We start from the raw sequence: 21,927 nt of genomic DNA, 5'->3' as shown, positions 1-21,927 counted from the left end.
AGATGGCTCAGATATAGCGTCTGAAAGTCGAATTGCAAAATCAAAAATCAATTTGAAGAAGGGTTGGATCAGTAAAAGATGGGGTTAAATTTGACAGTGAAGAGGTTTTCGTAGCAGTTCAAATTTCCCCTAGATGACATTCAGACGATGATCCAATTTAGGATAGAAAATTGCTGATGTCACTATATTTGGGCCCCTCTACTGATGTCATCGTGATGTAATGATGATGTCAGCATTATAAGGCTACCTGCGTGTACTATACAGATGTATAGAAGATATATGGAAAAAGGATGTAGATGGTGTTGTGTACGCTGACTATACTACTGATTTGGCAATGTCCATGTGGACGACAGTGGGCTAATGTTATCAATGATGTGGCAATCTCCATGTGTCAAGCTGCTAGAGGTTTTTTGCAATGTCGGAGACGTCCTTTGTTGTTTTTGGAGATTCAAGCCAGGGTGAATAGGCCTTGCTACGAAGCTTTCATGATTGTCATGGAATTGAGAGGTCGACGATGGTGGTTATGTATGCTAGAGTGGGCTAGCGATAGGTATTTCGGTGCCAGGCAACAATTTATGGCAGATGGTGACAATTGGTTTAATCCCACATGCATGGGTAGATAGATGTTCGAAGTGCATAAAAACATGAGGCTGCATAAGTGAAAACGGAGAACAAGCCGTCGCGGGAGGTGGAACAGACGTCGGTGGCTGGTGCCAAGTGTCGAAGCTGTTCAAGTGTCGAAAAACACTCGCTATGGCCAAAATCACTGCGCTAGAAATTTTGAAAACAACTAGCGAGGGTTAGTCCCACATTCGGTGGCAGACAAGCTTACAAGATGAGTAAAATGAAACACCCATAATATTCTAACAAAGGAAGCATGTCGAAAATGGATAGGCTTGGCAAGACGTGGTTGTCAAATTCAGAATATTTGCTCGCCAAATATTGAAGATGCTAATGGAATATTCACTACTGGTTCCTGCAAAAAGAAATTCTTTGCAAGCCCTATTGGGTGAAATTTTTTTGAAAAAAAATTAAAAATACGAATTAATTGTAGAGAATAAATAATTATAGATCTGAACAATAAATCAGCAAATCAAATAAATGACCATACCTAGTTTGCAAATCAAGCATTTGGGTGTCAGTTTGCAAAAAAAAATTGCCTCAAAATCAACTTTGGCCCAGCATAGGCAAATTGATAGTCGATTTTCACTGAAGCAACATTTTGGATGCAATGGCAAGGTCCATTTTGGCTTTAGACGCTCTCAATTTTTATAGATTCTTTGGATCTAGGTCAAGGTGTTGAAGCAAGAATGGTCTCGAATGACTATGCGAAGAGAATCTCCCTCAACTTTGATACCACGTAAGAATTTTTCTTGGAGAAAAATTCACCCAAGACTAAGGAACTCAAGCACAAGCACAATAGTAGACCAAAAGAGTATGATCAGAATGATAATATAATATTGATTCAATGTATGAAAGTACACTAGGAGTTCCTATATATAAAGGCCTCTAGAATGCTTCTAGAATACATAGGAATGAATAACGTGATAAGTCATACAACTAGGCACATGTCCACCAGATGTGGGTTATCGTCCATTAAGCACAAGAGTAAGTGTGATGATGCGAGGATAAGCCTACAAAGGTGTAGCACACAAAATAACGTTGTAAACACCATGTGCTAAATTAGGAGTGCGAATAACTATGTTGTTTACATGACAACTCAGTTAGTTATGCACACTCTAATGTTGTAGACACCATGTGTTGAATTAGAGTTGCTTACTCCAGTGTTGTCAACATGACAACTCGTAAGAGTACACAAACTCTTAAGTGTCTCACCTAAGAAATAATAAAATAATGCATAATAATAATGCATTAACCTAAGAAAACTTAAGTGTAATAAGTAAATACTTATTTACACCAACAAGGATATCACATAAACTTGGCCCAAATATATAATTGAATTTCTTACTACAATTAATCATGAAGTTAAAGACTGTAGATAATAGAAGACTGTATAACATCAAATCATCAGATTTTTTCGAACAAGGCAATGTATAACACTTTTCCATTTGAGAATTTCCCAAAACACAAAAAATTCTTTTTACATGGCATTATAAACATTTAAGATACTTGTAGATGAAAAGGGTATTTAAAAAGGGAGACACCTTGAATTTATCAATTTCTTTAAGAATGAAAAGCTTCCATTTCAAATTTAACCTTAGGAACTATAGTTTTTCAAAGCTTTTGCAATCTATCCTTTGAATTAATCAAAATAAACAAATTAACAACAATAGTTCTCAAATTGAAGCAAGTTTAGGAATCACCATTTTAATTTTTTCATAAGAAATAGTCATATATTTTTAAATGAAAATAATCACATTAATAGAAGAAATACTGAAGCTCAAAATTACAGAAGGTTCAACCTTGTTAACTTACCCGAATCCCCAACCATTTTTACTATTTCACTAAGAATAGAAGTTACGTGCAGAATTGTGAGGAGAAGGTAGATTAAACATAGGATAGTGTGATTACATATGTCATAGGCATGTAGCATAATGCACACAAAACCTCCAAAATGACATGTTTGTTACCTTTGCCAAATGTCAAACCTTATTTTCACTTATATTTCCTACAAAAGAAAAATGAAAAAGATGTCTTGGAAAAATGGCCTCATCCAATCACATTATAAAAAATTAAATTCATAAATTTCATTTAATGACAAAATTTAGTGATACCATAAATTCATAAATTTCATTTAATAACAAAATTTAGTGGTACCATAGTATAAATGAATTTTCTTACAAAGTGCACAACTACCAAAACAAGGATTAATAGAGAATAATAGATTGAAAACTGTAATCTTCGCCTATTTAGGGACTAATAAGAATAATATTATAATAAAATTTATAATAATAAGCGAAAACATCGTAAAGAAATAAATACAATGAAACTAGACTCTGAACTCTATAGCATTGTAACTTAGTACTGTTATATATATAATAATTACAACGAATACAATCATTCTTAAAAACTTAAATTATATGTTTCGATTACAGTGGTGATGCTTTACGGTTACAAAATTAAACGTTTTCTAGTTTGCACGCACTCTCTCCACTATCTCGAGACTCCCCCACGTCAAATGACATTTTGTGGATTTGGACGGTGCCTTCTCATTCCGATTTTATTTTTTCAGTACTGAATAGTTTATATTTCCAGCGACGCAAAGTCCAGAGCATCCTTCCAACTTTGCTCTCCTATAAATAGGTCGCCAAGGCTTCTTATATTGCAAGAATTATTTCTACTGTCCAACACCCACCAGAATTGATCCAGCGATTTATAGATCTTATTTACTGTATTGTCAAATCTTCATCTGAGATTCCAAAATGGCCGATGTTGAGGTATGTAGATCGACTCACATGGATCGATCTGTTCAATTGATCATGCATGCTAAAGAATCGGTCTTGAATGATGTGAGTTAACTTATATGTTGTGATCGATTTGTGCAGGTAGCTGCCATGCCCGCTGAAGTGAGCCCTGTAACTGAAGAAGTGCCAGAGATGTTTCAGGTGGGTGGTATAATTAGATTAAAGTTTGTAAGCCATAATTGGAGGATCAGATGTCTGAGGGTGCTTGAGCGATCACAAGTCTTTTTGGCCCATCTTGACCACCCTGCTTTGGCTTCATTTCAAAGAGAAACCAAAAGCATTTGTATTGAGATATGATCATAGAAGTTAAGAATGTCTCCTTAGTAATAATAATAATGGGAAGTTAATCTGAATGCCTAGTTACAATGGTAATAATAGTAATAATAATAATGGGAAGTTTTTAGAAAGTTACAATGCTAAAAAAAAAAGCAATTTCTAACATTTGTTTTCTAATATCCACTCAACCACACAACAAAAACAACAATCATTATGATTGCAATAGAGTTACAATGATAAATACATCAAAATTCATGATAAAACTTTAGAAATCTAGTACTTCTTATTCCTCCTCTTCCTCTCTAGACTCCTTGGTAGTGAAATGGACAAGAGTGGACACATAGAATTTGACAGGTACATCTTCCTCCTCTACTCTCCTCTTCCAGTTTCCTTCCTCTTTAAGTTTTTGAATGAAGTGTGCCAATGAGATATTAAAACCGTCAACATCTTTCTCAGTGGTATAACCATGGGCTAATTCTTTCTTTTCCAATACACTTTTCTCATCTTTTAGAAGTTGGAGAAACTGATTTTCTTTAATCTTGAAGACAGCTGTAACCTGCAAGGCAACATCAACAAATATGAGTTTCCTCAAAGGCTTAATAAGGCACTACCTTTACCCTGAAAACTGTCATTATTGCTATAGTTCCATAGAAATCAGAGAATAAAAAAGGAAAGAATAGACCAAAACATGTTAGACCATTTATTGCTAGCACTAATTTTGTCAAAAATAATATTATCAAAAGAGAAATTGTCATGAAGTTTGAGACCAAACAGAATCCATATCTCTCGAGCAAAGAAGCAATGGAAAAAGGCTTTTTCAAGGGCAACTTGTGGAGCAACATTCTCCACAAAAAGCAAGTGACCTTGGGTTCAATGGGCCAAGTCCAAAGATTAGATAAGATATTCCTCCATTCATCTTGGGCAAGGGACAAATTCCATCAAGAATTAAGGTGGTCGAGGACAATAGGCTTGGCTGAGAGGATAGAATAAACATATTTGGACTTAACAAGATGAAAGGAGGAAATATTGGTTCATGATTATTCTAAATATACCTAGAATGGCTTATATCAGTTTGAGTGTGGAAATATGATTGTTAACAATCTATCTATCATGCAAGTTATGTATCTATCACTTTTTCCTCTATTAAAAAAAGATGCTAGTATATATATTAAAATGTTTCACAATTTCATAAGATTCCCTTAACATGAATTGCTAATTTCAATAATGCAATAGTTCTTAGTTTTTTCTATTAAAAAAGATTTGTCTACAACTCATTAATCATTAAAAAAGGAAATAATTGTCACTTTGTTCTCCATTGCAAATCTTATACGCCTTCTTTAATCTTTGAGGAAACAAAATAATTAAAGAATGGAAATATATGTTGTACTGTCTTTACAAGAGTAAATTTTGTAAGATGTCATTCTCAAAAAAATTGGGATTGACATTCTAACAATGTTATGGTAAATGATTTTAGATATAATAAATTTTCAAGATGTTTAAAATCATAGGTAACAAATGATTTGTTGTGGAGATATAAATATTATTTTATTTTTATTACAAATATGTGAATTTATATTAAAGCTTTTAAGAACTTGATAATTTTATGGATCATTGATATTTAAGAAGATGCTTAGAAATATATATATAAATTAAGATGTTATAGAGTAGAATGTAACTGTCATTTCACTTTCATTGTACAAGGTGTTAATGTGTACTGAAGTATTTTAGAACTTCAAAAAATTTAATATGAGTCACTAATTATAAAGAAGTAATGGTTCATAATACACTACAAAGCTAACTAAAATTGATTACCATAGATGAGGATTGAGGTATTACTTTTATAAGTTCAAATATACACTCAATATGAATCCTCCTAATATTAAGGAAACAAGAGCTCATGATTAATTCTAAAGATTTGAGTAGTAATAATTACTTTTTCACAAATGAAGATGTAAGTATCACTTCAATTTCCATTCCAAAATATGCTAATATATATATACAAAGATTATTCTTTTAGTTCAATTTCCATTCCAAAATATGCTAATATGTAATCATCAATAAATGTCATAAATTATTTTTCACCATGATAACTTCTTTTTCTCATAAGGCCATAAAGAGCAATTTATACCAAATAAAATTTATTCTAAATGACAAAGTCTCACTGGCAATAGTAGAACTAGTTAATTTACCCAACTAACATTCTTTGCACATTATATTGTCTGGCTTTACTAGTTGAGACAATCTTGCAACTGCATTTGTCTTACTATTGATCAAGCTATCAAAATTCACATGACAGAACTTTCTATGCCATAGTGAACTATCTTTAATTCTAGTAGTGACCAAACAACTATTAACAATAGTATTCAGATCTAATAGATTACCTTTAGTTTTCTTTCTAGCAGCAATTAGATATCTTGATCTTCCAAGTATCTTGTATATACCTCCTTTGAACTCTAGGTAATAAACTTTGTCATTTAACTAACCAACACTCAAAAAATTATGTTTCAGACCTTCTACCAAATAGACATCATTGACATTGTTTTTTTTTTCCATTCAAAGATTGAACATTTACCTTTTACCAACTAGGGTGAGTTGTTTCCAAACCTAACCACACCACCATCAGATTCTTCTAGCTGCATATGTGCAGGATCATGATGGGTGAAACTCTACCCTCAGGTGACAATGCAAAATTAGCAAATCAGGTTTATGTCAACTTGGTGTGCAATTTTGAACTAGTTATGAAGTTTATATTAAAAGTTGTAAGAATAAAATCTTTAGAAAATTGAATGTAGTTTCTAAAATACTAGGTCTTACCTAAAAATAATTTAATTTGATGAGTTGAAAATTCATATTTTAATACAGTGTTACAAAAATTTTAGGACAAAACTAAGAAGTAGGTGTATGTCTAACTGCCTTAATCATAATTAATAATATTTTTTTATAAGATTTTAAATATTAGAAGAGACTCATGTCTAGATATGACACATATTTTTTTGTATTTTTATTTCAAATAAACAACTAATTTTGAATTTTCTGCTACAATGTTATCAAGAAAAAAAGGGCCTGTGTCTGACCACCTTAATGAATTTAACACAAAAATTATTTATTTATTTTAAAATTGTATTAGAAAAAGCATAGAATGTGACACATCTTTCAGATTTTAAATTTATTAAATAGTTTGAAAGTTATAGCCATTTTTTCAATTAGTGTGTAAATCAACATCTTATAAGTATATTCATTTAAAAATAACTAATAAATACTTATTGAACTAATATCTTGATAACAATTATATCACTAAATATATGAGAATTTCCTCTACAAACCCTTTTTGTTTTAGTGAATTCCATTAGATTAGAAGTCATCTAATATGTCATCAAAGTCTGGAACACCCCTTAATGCTGCAAATTCATGTTTTTTGAGTTTACCAAGGAGGCTTGGTTATTACAAGGCCTAATTAAATATCCAATATATTGGATACCTAATATCCTCCCACCCAAATATGCAAATGAATCACATCAAAAGTGGAGGGCAGGGATTGAAAATTGAGGAAGGGTCATGATTATCCCCTCCATGATCCATGTGATGTCCTAGTCAAGTGTATTTTTTATTTTCATGATCTATGTGATTACAAATTGTGATATTTAATATATATAGTTTATAAGATATATATTTATAATATATTATATTAAATATAGTATAGCTTATTATATTATAATATTTTTTATTATACATAGTTTAACATATTACATTATAACAAATTTTACTAAATTATATTAAATTTTAAAATATTATATTATATTATATTATATAGTATATAGGATATTAAACCCATATTATATATAGGGAAAAATGTGTTCTTTTGATACATATGAACAAGCATAATGTGTCCCTAGGAATCTTTGGACCCCTAGGGGCATATGTTGTCATCAAATGTGTTGAAAGGGGTCAAGTATAATGTGTCGCTAGGGGTCCTAGGACCCCTAGAGACATATGGCATCATCAAATATGTTGAAAGGCTCATAGGTTATCCAATGACCCCTTTTGTCCCATATGAATAAGCATAATGTGTCCCTAGGGGTCCGAAGATTCCTAGGGACATATGTCATAATCAAATGTGTTGAAAGGGATCATAGATTATCTTATCACCCATTTCAACCCATATGAACAAAAAAAATGTGTCCGTTGAGGTCCTAGGACCACTAAGGACATATGTCATCATCAAATGTGTTGAAAGGGGTCATAAGTTATCTAATGAAGCCTTTTGACCCATATGAATAAGCGTAATGTGTCCCTAGGCCCCTAGGGACATGTGTCATCATCAAATGTGTTGAAAGAGGGTATAGGTTATTCTATGACCCCTTTTTATCCATATTAAATTTTCCCTAGGGGTCCTAGGATCAACAAGGACATATACCATCATCTAATGTGTCGAAAGGGGTAATAAGTTATCCTATGAGCTCTTTCGATGAATTTGAACAATTATAATGTATCCCTAGGGATCGTAGGGCCCCTAATGGCATATGTCATCATCAAATGTGTTGAAAGGGGTCATACGTTATCAAATGACCCCTTTTGGCCCATATGAACAAGCATAATGTGTCCCGAAGAGTCCTAGGACCATTAGGGACATATATCATCATCAAATGTCATTGTTATCCAATGACCCCTTACGACCCATATGAACAAGAATAATGTGTCCCTAGGGGTCCTAGGGTCCTATTGCATGATTTTAGTCCCCCTATATTTTTAAAACTTCTAGGATTAGGGATGAGTCAATGTGATGTCATGACTATGTCTAGATTTCCCTTAAGGAACTTCTCCTCTCATTTATCCCTTTGTGTGCATCTAGGTGGGAATTCAAAGAAATATAATGCATTCATCCATATTAGGTGATTAGGAAAGGGAGGGTAAGCTTATGCATTTCCTAGATGAGAGGGAAGTTATTCTAAAACTATAATGATTTGATTAAGTATGCATGGTGAAGACGAGATGCATTCGAAAAGAAGATCACACTTACATTCAAAGAAAAAGGCAACAAAGAACATGGAGATCAAGGCCAAAGGATATGATACAGATCATGGAAATAGGTTAGAAGGAAGAGCATTCAAATTCAGTGTAGAGGAAGCAACAGAAGCCTTCAAGAATGCTCATTTTGTTAGACAATGGTGAACACCCTGGTCAAAGGTGGTAAGAACGAAGATGGAAACCAAATCAATGACATAGAATGCATTGAAATATCCATGTCACATGTTGAAAGGTCAATTTCCCTTTGAGATAGATTCCTAACTGCCAGATGAAGATCATATCAAAGGTTTTCACAACATCACAACCTATATTCGATATGATGAAAGGTAAGTCACAAAGCTATGAAGAGCCAACTATAGTAGTTAACCATCTAAGGCTATCACATCTTCACAATTAGATAAAGTTAACCTCAAGAATTAAGTCAGTGAAGCAACGAAAGATAAAGATTGCATGATCATGATTTAGTTCTGGCTTAAAGAAATTTAAGTTGTGATGGTGTGAACAAGGTTAGCTTGAAGTCAATGATCGAATGAGTTGGGTGATGGAATGAAGCAATATCTTGTTATTTTGATAAAGCAAAATTTATAAAGGTTGTGGAGGAGAAAAAAAATGTATTCGCATTGTCAAATACGGTAAGGAGTAACCCAAGGTTAAGGTTACAAAGGAGCAAAAGCATGTATTCTCATCATCGTAGGGTTAAAAGATGAGTTAAAGCTCCAAGTTATGAGGTTACGATGAATGGTATAAATTATTTTCACACAGTTATCATATTGTTACACGGTCTCATTAACAATTAAATTCTTTGGTCGTAAAGCCATGAAATAAGATAGAAATGTTTTATGAAATTTTTAAAACATTGCAAGGTGTTAATGTTAGCTATCAAACAAGGTGACGAAGGTGCAAAAAGGGTAACTACACAAAAAAAAGATTACAAGTCATCGCTACTTCACAGGGAGTTAAAGTTGTTGAAGAGAATGAAATGCAATCAATCTTGCAGGAGAAAGAAGAATAGTTTGGACCAAAACCATGAATAATAATGCAAGAGTAAAGTATCCATCATAGCATAAGGGAAGGGGAATTTTTATTAGACCTTAGAATTGTGACTGTCTTTGTAGTTGTGCATGCTGAACTTGGAAGTGAATGTGAACTATTTGATTGTCTATGTCCAGGTTCTCTTTAGGCTCTTATGAAGAGGGATACGAGTCAATCCATTTTCACCATTCCTTAAGCAGCATGTTGTTCACCCACTTTACCCTCTTCTATGTGCAGTGCTTATGCTATTTCATTGTCTCTAATTGGAGGATATATGTTATCATAAAATGGTACCATAAATTTAAAAAGTGATAGTATTAGACATTTACAATACAAGGGAAAAAAACACATGGAAAAGGGAGGGAATCGATTAACATTTCTTGGTGATGAGAAAACAGTCACTCGTATGTGGAAAATTAAAATCAATAAATAAATAATTTTGTTATCACTACAATTGTAATCTTAGTGGAGGTTCATATTAGTTCATTTTACATTTTGCCACCTTAAAATAGTTTGTAGCCACCCAGATTAGTGTTAGGGTATTAAATGTTAGTTATAGATTATAGTTTATGGTTAAATTATAATTTAGTAAAAAATAATTAATATATTGTTATAATATTTAAATGAAATACTTGAATAATATAAATTGTTGTAATGGAATTTAGATTTATAAGTTTATGGAAGTTTAGAGGTATCAATCTTGGTTCCACAAGACTAAGTATTGGACACAACTATACTATATAGTTGACCAATTTTGAAAAAAATGAAAACATCATAGATTTTTTTTGAAAATTTCAGCATTTGATCTTCATGATCTGCATAGTTTGTAGTCAAAAACAACAAAAAAATTGGAAACAAAAATCACTACGTTTCATGAATCTGGAAAAAAAAGTTTGACTTTTTTTATTCTTTAGTGCATTTTGGATGGAGATTAGCGTGTCCCCTAACTATTTATGTGAATGACTTTCCACACTTAGCGCATTTAATTGTTATAGATAAAGATTACAGTGTTTTATCCTAGCAATACTTTCACCCATTGTAATTGTATTTGATGTTGAATTTTTCATTTGTATTGGCTGTGAATTGGGGTCTTCTTTCTCGATTCTTTCCCTAGTGAGCACTTAAATCCAATTACTTATTATATATATATATATATATATAGAAAGTCAACAATGAAATTGTAAGAATTTTTTGGATGTATGTAAGATTTAATATTTTGTATTAGACTTTCCTTTAAATGGTTATTGTAAATGGAACTTTTGAACATTGCATAATATATATTTCTTGAGGGAAAGAATTTATTCATCCTTTTAGGACTCTCTCATCTTATCATTCTTAGTTATTAAAAGATTTACTTAGTTATTGTGAGCTACCAGTTTTCATCTTAGAAAACTGGTAATATATATTTTAAACTTTTATTATATTACAAAATGAATGAAATTTAGTTAATATTATTAAGAGATTTTTTATTAAATTAAGTAGTATATTCATGAATAATAAATTATATGATTTAATATATGAAAAATTAATATTGTTAACTTATTTTTAATTTAAAATCAATAAAATAAAATTGATGGCATATTCTTGAAATTAATTATCGATAAAATTTGAACAATTAAGATTAGAAAAAAATGGAGTTTGGTTATGAGACTTTGTGTAATTTATCTTTTTTTAATATTTAAATGATCATTGATTCTTATTTTTTCCAATTGAATAATAATCTCTCAATGATATTTATCACAAGATTTATGAAATTTAAATATGATGAAATTTCTTAAATATTACAACTTAGACCAGTGTGTTGTTATTTGATTTAAGCTTTTTGATGGGGATTTACTATATTCATATCCTTCTATATTAATTAGGAATGTGTTAATATTTCTTCATTTGGTGGCCATTCTATATGTACACCTATAATTATTATATCATTTCCATGACCCAATTGTCACTTGTAGAGATAACAAAATATTGAAAAAAGCTTCATCAGGAAATACATGGAGCATCTAAAAAAGACCACCTAGATGTCTCGAAACTAGCTGGTTGGTAATGTTTCTCGCTACAGGGAATTTTTACCATTGCTTGTCTCCAAAAAACTTATTTTCTAAGATGTTCTTTTGTCTTATAAAGTGTATAAAATGTCACAAATTTGGGCGTCGTAGTTGGAGAATCATGGCATCTTCTCTAGGGGATATCGTTATCCTCTAAGGGACCATTTGGTTGTAGGCATAGGAATGGAGAATAGGAATGTAATATTTGGAATTTGAGAATGGTTATTCCAATAAAAGTTATTTTTTAGAATGGGTATAAGCTCATTTTAGAGGCAAAATGAAAATACATATTCATATTGACGAACCAAATAGAAAATATACAACATATTCCAAATTTTCTATTCTTATTCCAGCAACCAAACAGGTCCTAAGAACTTCTTCTTTATCGGGATTTTTGGTAGTTTTCATATTTACTCCTCCATGTCTAAATTGTGAGTTCTTTTAACACATTTTCCTTTGCTCATTTTTTTTCCCTATCCTATATGAAATAACATACATTTTGTTTCCTAGAGCTCTTGGTAAACCACTAGTTTTTGTCTCCAATGAAGCTCTCGATTAATTACAATCCTAAAAGAGAATGGTAAAGAGTGGTGACTAAGGCCATGAAACCAATCTCTGTCATTTCCATTTTCAAATATCCACAACATAGAATGATATGTTGTTGAAACTCTCGCCTTGTTCTTTGTACTGAGCTCTTTGACGCGAAGCATATTTTTATTTAGATTTATTAAAAAATTAGTGTTAGATGAAGTATTTTTTCCAGGGTTTTCTATAATTTTCTCTCTTCCATTTTCAATCCAATATTTTCCCTCTTCCATTATCAATCCAGTTATTTTGCAAATGATGGTGGCATTAATCCATATATTTAAACAATATCACCGAGCCATAGCAATCGACCATGAGAGTTGCTTGGTGTCCAGATAACTCCTTTCACGCTGCCTTTGTGCTCTACACTCATCTTTTTGGGCATCACAACATCCTGATGGCCAAACAACTTCATGAATTTAATGGCATAAGATAATTTGGCACCATCGGACAATTTACTAGCATTAGATAATTTCCCACTAGTGGGAGATCTCCATAGTGAAAAGCCTATCGACTTAACCAGTACTTGAACCCATAGGTCTAAGGGTCAAGCCAATTGTCAAATTAAAAAATTGTTAATTTTTTCATGAGAATGACAAATGATTGATACATCGCAAAATAATTATATTTTTAAATCTTCTTCTTTTACAACCCCAATTTTCTTGGATCAATCATCTTGCCTATTTCAGTCTTGGTTGTTTCTATATGTATTCTAACTCTATGTCGAAGCATGGAAAATTGTGTTGTTGTCTTCAAAGAACTATTCTATGAAGTGGGTTGCCAAACACAATAAGGAATGTTCAAATTCATCGTGGACTATTTGGTTTGAAACAACAACAAAATTAGCCAAATAAAACCAAATTAATGTACATATTCGGTCCAAGTAAAATTGTGCATATTGTGAAGCATAGTATACTTACTACATCTATAGCATCCAATTTGTAAAATATAATTTGGTAAAAATTTTGTTGACTCAAACCTTCTGCAGTGAAATATGAATTGGTGAGTAGATCACTACTAGATATCAAAGAATATATTATTTCTCAAACATAAAATTGAGTAAAAAAATTAATAAAACATGAAGTGATTGGTAGACCTAACCAAATAATCATGAGACATTCATTTGAACAATTTCCTATCATTGAAATGTTGAGTTGGGGTCTTTTATATAAGTAATTAGATTTCATTAGTGGAGACATAATTATTTTAGAATATTGAGAAGAGCATGATTATACATGTATTTCATAACAAGAGCACATTCTATGAAAATGTTGCAACCTTGATTGTTGAGAGAGCAATTTGATGTAATCGAGCTTCTTCTCCTTTCGTTATGATTGTGTATGGATTTTTTTCTATTTTGGAGAACCTTTCGAGGGGGAAAACTAGTTGGATGTGAAAGGTTTTTAGTGATTTGACTTTAGATATTGTTGTGAATGTGAGTCCTTGCATTTCAATTTTACCAATGTCAATTGTTGTTTTGTGTAGTGTAATCCCTTGGGATTTGTGAATGGTTAAATCCCATGCCATTGTTACAGGTATTTTCCTCCGTGTGCCCAAGGTAAACAAAATTATTGGTACTAATTTTGGATCATTTTTATCCCATGGAGGACATTTGTAATTATCAATCCTTGTTGCAATGTATACTGGAAGTTATGGGTGTTTGGAACCATCACTATAAACAAACTCAATTATTTCACGCAATGCTCCATTTACAAGCCCTACTTATGTCCATATGCTTTTGTGAGCATGATATGTTTTCCTTTGGACAATGGGATTTCCTTTTCAAGTTTCATTCAATAGTTGCATATTCCATGTTGTATGTAGTCCTTATTGCTATACTTATTGCAATTGGACAATTCAATAGTTTCAAAATATTTTTATTGTGTAGTTTTACAAGATCATTTGTAGAAAATAGGTGTATTGATTTGTCAAATTCATCCTTTACATATGATGAAATTTTTGGTTTGTGTGTGTGATTAGGAGCTCCAAGTCCTTTTTTGTAAATTTTGCATTTTGTAAGTTCCTTAGAAGTTAGTGAAACTGTGTTTGCTCTATGTTATCGACTTGTTCGTGAAATATTTTATCTAATGTGATGATTGTTTTGAATTCCTCCCACAATGTTCTTGTAGTGGAACGTGATGTGTATAGCACAAAGGGTAGTTGGGCAAGGTCATCGAATAGGATGGAAAGGCCACCAAAGAAGAGATGTTGATTTTCACAAATTTCTTGTCATAGTCTACTACCTTTTTTCAGTAGTAGCTTTGGGCCAATAAATCTTAGTTCATTAATAAGAATACATATCTTATTTATTTTAATTCCTCTTGCAATGTAGGTAATGCTTTCCCTTGTAATGGTGCATTTATTTAATAGGTATCTTAAGCATTGTATATATACTAGATGCATGTACGTTGAATGCAACAACACTTGTAGGAGCCAATACTAGTAGTTATCCTTTCTGTGGTTGAACATTATTGTTCAATGCATTTCTTATGCAGTGAATCAAGTATGATTTTCCTATACCAAATTTTCCTTGAATAATCATATAAAGAGGTTTGTGAGGTCGACATTCGTTGTTTTCCATAATTATCACATTGTGCAATGTTATTTTTTTATATTTATGAACTTTGTTACAATTTCATGCAGATCTTGGAGAATGAAAATTTGATCCCATTTGTTATTGTTATCAAAATCATGCTTGCCAAGCATATCAAGTTCATTGAGGGTAATACCATTTGTAATAATTCTTTCTTTTGTCAAGTCATTGTCATTTTCTATGATACAAAAATGTTTGTATAAGAGTAGCTCACTCCAACAGAATATTTCAAATTGGTCCAACTCAACATGTGGAATGCTATTAAACTTTGGGTAAACATTTACAATGTCTTGCACATTTCTTTCTTTCCACCTGTCATTTCTATGATTTGCAGAATAAGTGTACGATCGTGTAGATTCAAGAAGTGTTAGCATCTCAAGCTCTGGAGTTCAGTGACTATGTGCCTATAAGTATGTACAGCTACAATTTTTGTCATAAATTTATTGTATGCTATAAGAGCTAACTTTTCAGGTTGTTGGGCTAAAGATATTCTTTTTAACATGTTAGTATATGTCTCAAATTATTTTTCAGCCTTAGATGTATGTTTAGCAATGTATTTGAGAACAAGCTCCTATGAGATAACTTGTTGGCAGTCAATGTTTTCTCTCCAAATTATTGATATTTCTTGATTGTGAATATTAAGTCTATCATCATTTCTTGCAAGTTCATATTTTTTTTCCATCCTCATCACATGATAAAGAATATATACTTTTTTCTTTATTTTGTACCCCTTTTTCTTATGCATGTACCTTGTTTACATTTTGTGTGTCTTTGAATATGATTAAATAATTCTTCATAGTCATGAACAAGCACTTTAGATAATATGCCATGTTTGTTGAGAAAGCATGTATCATTGAAGGTATTTCTTTGTGGCTTCTTCTACAATAGTGTTTGCCTGTATTTGTTCAGAGGTGGTTGTAACTCTATATAATCTTTTAGCTTGTCTATGAGCAATGATCACATCTTTGTTACATGCATAATATTCTCTAATTATTTTACATCTTTCATGTATTTTAAGTACAAAAGGTGGTAATCAATGAAACTCTAACTGTTTCAAAGGTCTTTCTTAGTCACTACTTCTATAGTACTCTCTGATTGTATCTGTTTAGAGGTGGGTGAAACTCTCTATAATATTTTATGGTGTCTACGGGTAGCTATCACATTTTTATTACAGGCATAATACTCTCTATTTCTTTTTCTATTTTCATATATTTTTTGTATAGAAGGTGGACTTCTTGGGAAACATTTACTTGTCATAGGTTGCATTTCTTCAAAGCTATAATTAGGATATATTATATGCATTAGTTAAAGACAAAGCTTTACTAAAATTCCCACATGCTTTAGAAAGTAGCACACACCAAAAAATCACAAAACAAAAAAATTGTAACACAAACCTAATAAAAAATAATTTTCCATAGGTCAGTCTCAATTCTATTTCAATTGTTTTATAGTTGTTAGGTTGGTCATGTTGACATTTTCATTTTTCATTTTCTTTTGCAGTTTCATTATTCAGCCACCCAATTTGTGTAGCTTTTAATAACTCCTCTATAATGTGTTGGTAGCCATTTGGGCACTAGGCTTCTACAGAAGCTATGAGAAATAGTGAAATACTCCAAAATACTAAACCAAATGTTGTGATTTCATATTTATAAAAGACCAAATTAAAAACTTTGACATATTATAGGCATAGATATACATCTAATTTTCATTATGAAAATCTCAATATTAAAAAAGTATTGTATAAAAATTTTCTAGTTTTTCAAACCTCTCAACAAAAAAGTTCTTCCAACTAATTTTCTACCATAAGAAATATTTTTTGGTGAACTCATATATGAATATGTAAAGTGATATTCCAATTTAATAAAAACAATTTTTAATATTAAAAATTATAGACCTCATATATTTGATAGTAAATTACTTAATATAATAATAATAATAATAATAATAATACGTATATTATGGATCATATCTTAATATTCATAGGATAATATCAAATTTAACATTAGATAAAGTATTATTATCAAAGCGGTAAAAACTTAATAAATTAAAAATTAAAAAGTATTTATATTTTGTTAAAAAGGCTTTTGAGTTTTCTTACAACTCCAATTACCTTAAGTCCTAAACAAAAGATATATTTAATAAACTATAACGTGTACTAACAAAAAAAGGTTATGAAAAAAGGAATGTTTTAAATGAAAGTAATTGAGAAAGCAATTAGGAAGTAAAACATCAATATCTTAGTTTTGTATAACTTAAATATAATAATAAGAATAACAAAAAATTATATTAGAAATAAAATAAGCCCTACTGTAATAATGATACAACAAAGAAAAGTTTTATCGTATGACAATATGTTTTATATTAAAATAATGATAATTTAAACTATAAACTTTGTATTAAAGTTTTAAAATCAATTGTTAATTTAAAATGGAAATATAATTGTGAGAACCTCAAATTATTATATTGTATAAAAAAAGTTTAGTAACATAATAAATTTATATAGTATCTTTTGTTTAGTATAGATAGATAACTTTCGTGACTTTTTATTAAAAAAAATCCGAAACATTGATGTTTTAAACTTTTAAATATGGACTTTTCAAAGATTTTATAAATAAATGATTCAACAATGCATATTTCCCTCTCCAATTTCAATAATCAAGAGGAAATTTTGTATTTGGTTCAACAAAGATCTTTGCAATTAAGAAGCTCAAAATAGAAGAGCGGCAATGGCTACAACAGGGACCAATAATATTCACTTTAAGCTTGTGAGTTATGACCATTTTCTTTTAATCTAAATTAGGATTCCTGGATTCATTAATTAATATCATTTTTTAGGTCTGACTTTATAAAGTGATTTTTAATTTCAATTACAATTCAAGTTGATTGAGTAAAATGCATATAATATTTCAAGGCAGTGGAACATTCTATTGATGGGCTTAGGACCAAAGCAAAGTTTAATAGGCTATGACTGGAGTCCTTGCCGATCAATGTTACCTATATTATAGTCATAGGTGAATGAGCTCATATCTAATGATAACCTATTTGTAACACTATTTTTTTAATATAATGTGAAATCATTTTTTATTCATGTTTCTTTTATACACATTTTACCATCTTTCCTACTATTCAAGTGCGAAGATTTTGCTCGTAGCATTGTATTTAAGAACTCTTCTTCCTTGAAATTTTTGACTAAACACTTGGTGATAATCTCAATTTCAAATTGTAAATTTATATCTCTATTTCTATCGCACCCAGACATCCAAAAATATTTATTCTGTTAGAAATAATTTATGCCTACCTATGTGATAGGTAACTGACATTTTGCAATTTTTATTATTAAAAATTAAAACCTCATAGAATTGCAATTTCATTGTTGAAAAGGAGAATCGACAAATATATAGATACCTATATTGTCATGATAGTTTGGTAATTCATTGACAATTTGTGTGGTTATTATTGATTTCTTGGCTCTGCTACTAGATCTTTTTAATGTCCCTCTATTTAACGAAAACCTTGAGGGTAGTAGAAATTAACACTCATTTTATATGGAATAAGAATAGAAGTCTTTGCAAATTAGTTTGGCATTCGCTCCATCTATATTTTTCTGAAAATTAAAAATCATTATCCCTAATAATCATTTTTACATATCTTGCAACCATGGCATTTGATGAAGGGTGCTCCCCTTAATACCGTAAACCATAACAGGAAAAAAGAAGAAGAAGAAGAAGCAAATGTGAGAACAAAATATGGACTTCTTACACATCATCCATAGACTGATGGACAAACAAAAGTGGTGAATAGGAGTTTGGGAAATTTACTGAGATGTTTGGTTGGAGACAAGCCATAAGGATGGGATATGATTTTTCCACAGAAGAAATTTTCATATAATAATTTTGTCAATAGGAGTACTAGTAAATCACCATTCCAGATTGTATATGGGAGTAGTCCCAGAAATGCTTCTAAATTTAGGTAATTGGATAAAGGCAAGATAAGTAGTGCTGAAGCAGAAGAATTTGTTGAACATTTGAAGAACATCCATGAGGAGGTGAGGAAGCACACCATAAAGATAAATACACAATACAAGACTAAGGCAGATGTAAAAATGAGGTATAAAGAATTTCATGTTGGAGATGAAGTCATGGTTCATTTGAAAAAGGAGCATTTTCCAGTGGACACATATAATAATTTGAAGATGAAGAAGTTTGGACTATGCAAGATAGTGAAAAGGCATGATTTTAGAAATGCTTATGAAGTGGAGTTTCCTGCTAAGTTGAATATTTCACCAGTATTGAATATTTTAGATTTGACAAAGTATTATGAAGAAGGTTATGGAGATGACATTGCAAAAGCACAATGGATTATTCCAGTAGCTAGTTCAGCTACAAAGGAGATTAAGGAGATACTAGAAAGTCATGTTGGCAAAAGTACAAGGAACAGAACTTATGAGGAATACCTGGTCAAATGGAAAGTGAGGCAAGTAGATGATTCATCGTGGCTAGGAAGGGAGGAGGTTCACCGACTTGGTTTTCCTCTAAACACTTGAGACATGATAGAGTGACTTCTCAAATTTCCCCAAGTGTCTAATGTAGGAGCATCCTGGGTGTATGAGCAATCTTGCATCACCCAAAAAAAATTTATTTTCAGTCTTTTCTATTTTAATAAGGACTAGTAGATAGGGAGGTACTATCTATGGGAACTTGCTATTTTTAGTAATTTTTTCATACGAGCTTGGAATGTTCTCATTTTCTATATGAAGGTTCATTTTAGTGTTATAAGCCTACCATAAAAATCTAATTGCTCTAGCTTAAGTATCAGAGAAGAACTATTATGGATTTTTGGTGGAAAAATTTGTAGAAAAATCTTCAAGCTTACCTTTGGAGTCCTTAGAGTGCATGGATGAGGTCCAAACACTCGACAGAAGGGTGCTTATCCAATTTTGAGCTTGTAGATCAAGAGCTAGCATTTCCAAAAAGTGGCTATAATAGCCAATCAAAGCAATAGTTCAAGGGCTATGGCCTTTCAAAGTTGGGCTACCCAAAATATCGAAAATAATTGTCAAAGATGTATTTGGTTGACTCTATATGTATTGTTAGGGTCGGTCAGAACTATGTATTAAGTTTTATTGTCTAGAACCTTCCTGAGTAGCATAAAATTGCCTATTTAAGAAAGGCCTGAACATTGTCTAGAACATCTCTAGGTGATAATTCGCAGCTTGTCTTGCAGATTATGGTAATGAAGCCACCCATGTGGGTTAGCATATTGTGCTTTTGAATTATGTAATTCTGCATTTGCAGCACAAATATGAAGTCCATATTTTGTTCTTGCATTTGTTGTTGTTTCTTTGTTCTCTATTATGGTTTATGGTATTAAAGGGAGCACCATTCATCAACATTTCATCTAACAAATGTATTGCAAAAGTCAACATCTATGGTGGACCTCAAAAGAGGGAAAATTATACACACCTAGATGTCTGCAAGGTACATTGGATTCTAGTTTTAGCTTCCCTTGTTGGCACTACAAAGCCTACTTTAGGTAGGTGACACATTTATACACTATAATGATTTGGATTTGTTAATGTTTTTAGGCAACCATAATTTTTGTTAAGTATTTCCTATAATCAATAAAGCTCTAATAAAGCCAAAGTAAACATAAATCAGTAGAATTATATTTTGTGTACTTGGTAAAATGGATAGAAATCATGGGCAAGTATTTTATGAAGGTGAAGAATCACTACCTCTCTATCATGATGCCTTCCCCAAATGATACTACAATAGTGAAGATTGATAGAAAATGAAAGGCATGCCTAATAATAAAAAATGTGGACAAAGGGATGATAGAATAGACTATTGGAATTAACAATTGGAAAGTAAACTCCGAAGGTGGTGGTGGTGGTGGGTGTGAATTAGCACTTCAAAACTTTAATCATAAAACATTAACCACACATCCATCTCACAATTTTCATGTAAATTGAAATAGAAAACTAAACATGTTCATCCATAGCATGAAACAAATAACACATAACATACTAAATTTGTTACCTAGAAACCCTCCAATGAGAAGGTAAACTAGAGTTGGGATGAAACCCACAAATCTTCACTACTGTAGTTGTAAAGTGTATCCAATTAAGGTTACAATAAGTTCAATCATAAATTATGATCTACCCTATGAAAATTATGCCCTATTAAAGGCTTACAAAGACTATTAAATCTTACCATGTTAATGCATTTCAACACCCTATTAGAATTGTGTTTGGTTAGAGGACTTCAACTTACAATAAAGTAAGCACCTTGTCAAAGTATTTACAAAATCTTGCTAGGACTAATCGATTAAGAGATTTTTATTGATTCACATGTTAGAATGTTTCATGCCTTATCCTTTGGTTAGCACCTCTCTACTAGATATCAAATCTCCTCTTTCCTGATGTATACTTGATCCTCCTGATTAGATGTATCTCTTCTATCATTTCTTTTCTTTCCTCTATTCTCTCTAACAGATTCTACAATTCATAACATGATCACAACCTCCATAATCACTACAAATTCTCTAATTATACTTAGCATTCTTCCTTCTTTTCTCATATGCACATGTATGATTCTTTAGGATTTTCCATCCTTAAGAAGACATAGGTGACCTAGGTTTAGGTAGGAATCAATTATTGTGATTCACCCATTTTATTGCTTAAAACATCCCTCAATATGATTGGTTGCATGCACTGCATAGGGATTCTCAATATACCTTCATATATATCTTCTAGAATCATAAAACAATCCTTAAGTCAGCCCAAAAATGGTTTACATAGGAGTTTATGACATTACAAACAACTATGTCCAAAACTATTTACTTTGCACTTGAAAGCTTTGATGCTCGGCATTCACTATTCTTCAATGTTGCAACTCAGTTCATGAATGACTTAGCATCCATTGTTTTACTCAGCATATGAATC

Source organism: Cupressus sempervirens, chromosome 5 (assembly GCF_028749045.1).
Source record: "Cupressus sempervirens isolate cs-2001-9-10 chromosome 5, ASM2874904v1, whole genome shotgun sequence".
Lineage (NCBI taxonomy): Eukaryota > Viridiplantae > Streptophyta > Pinopsida > Cupressales > Cupressaceae > Cupressus > Cupressus sempervirens.
Note: the sequence above shows the minus strand (reverse complement) of the source record.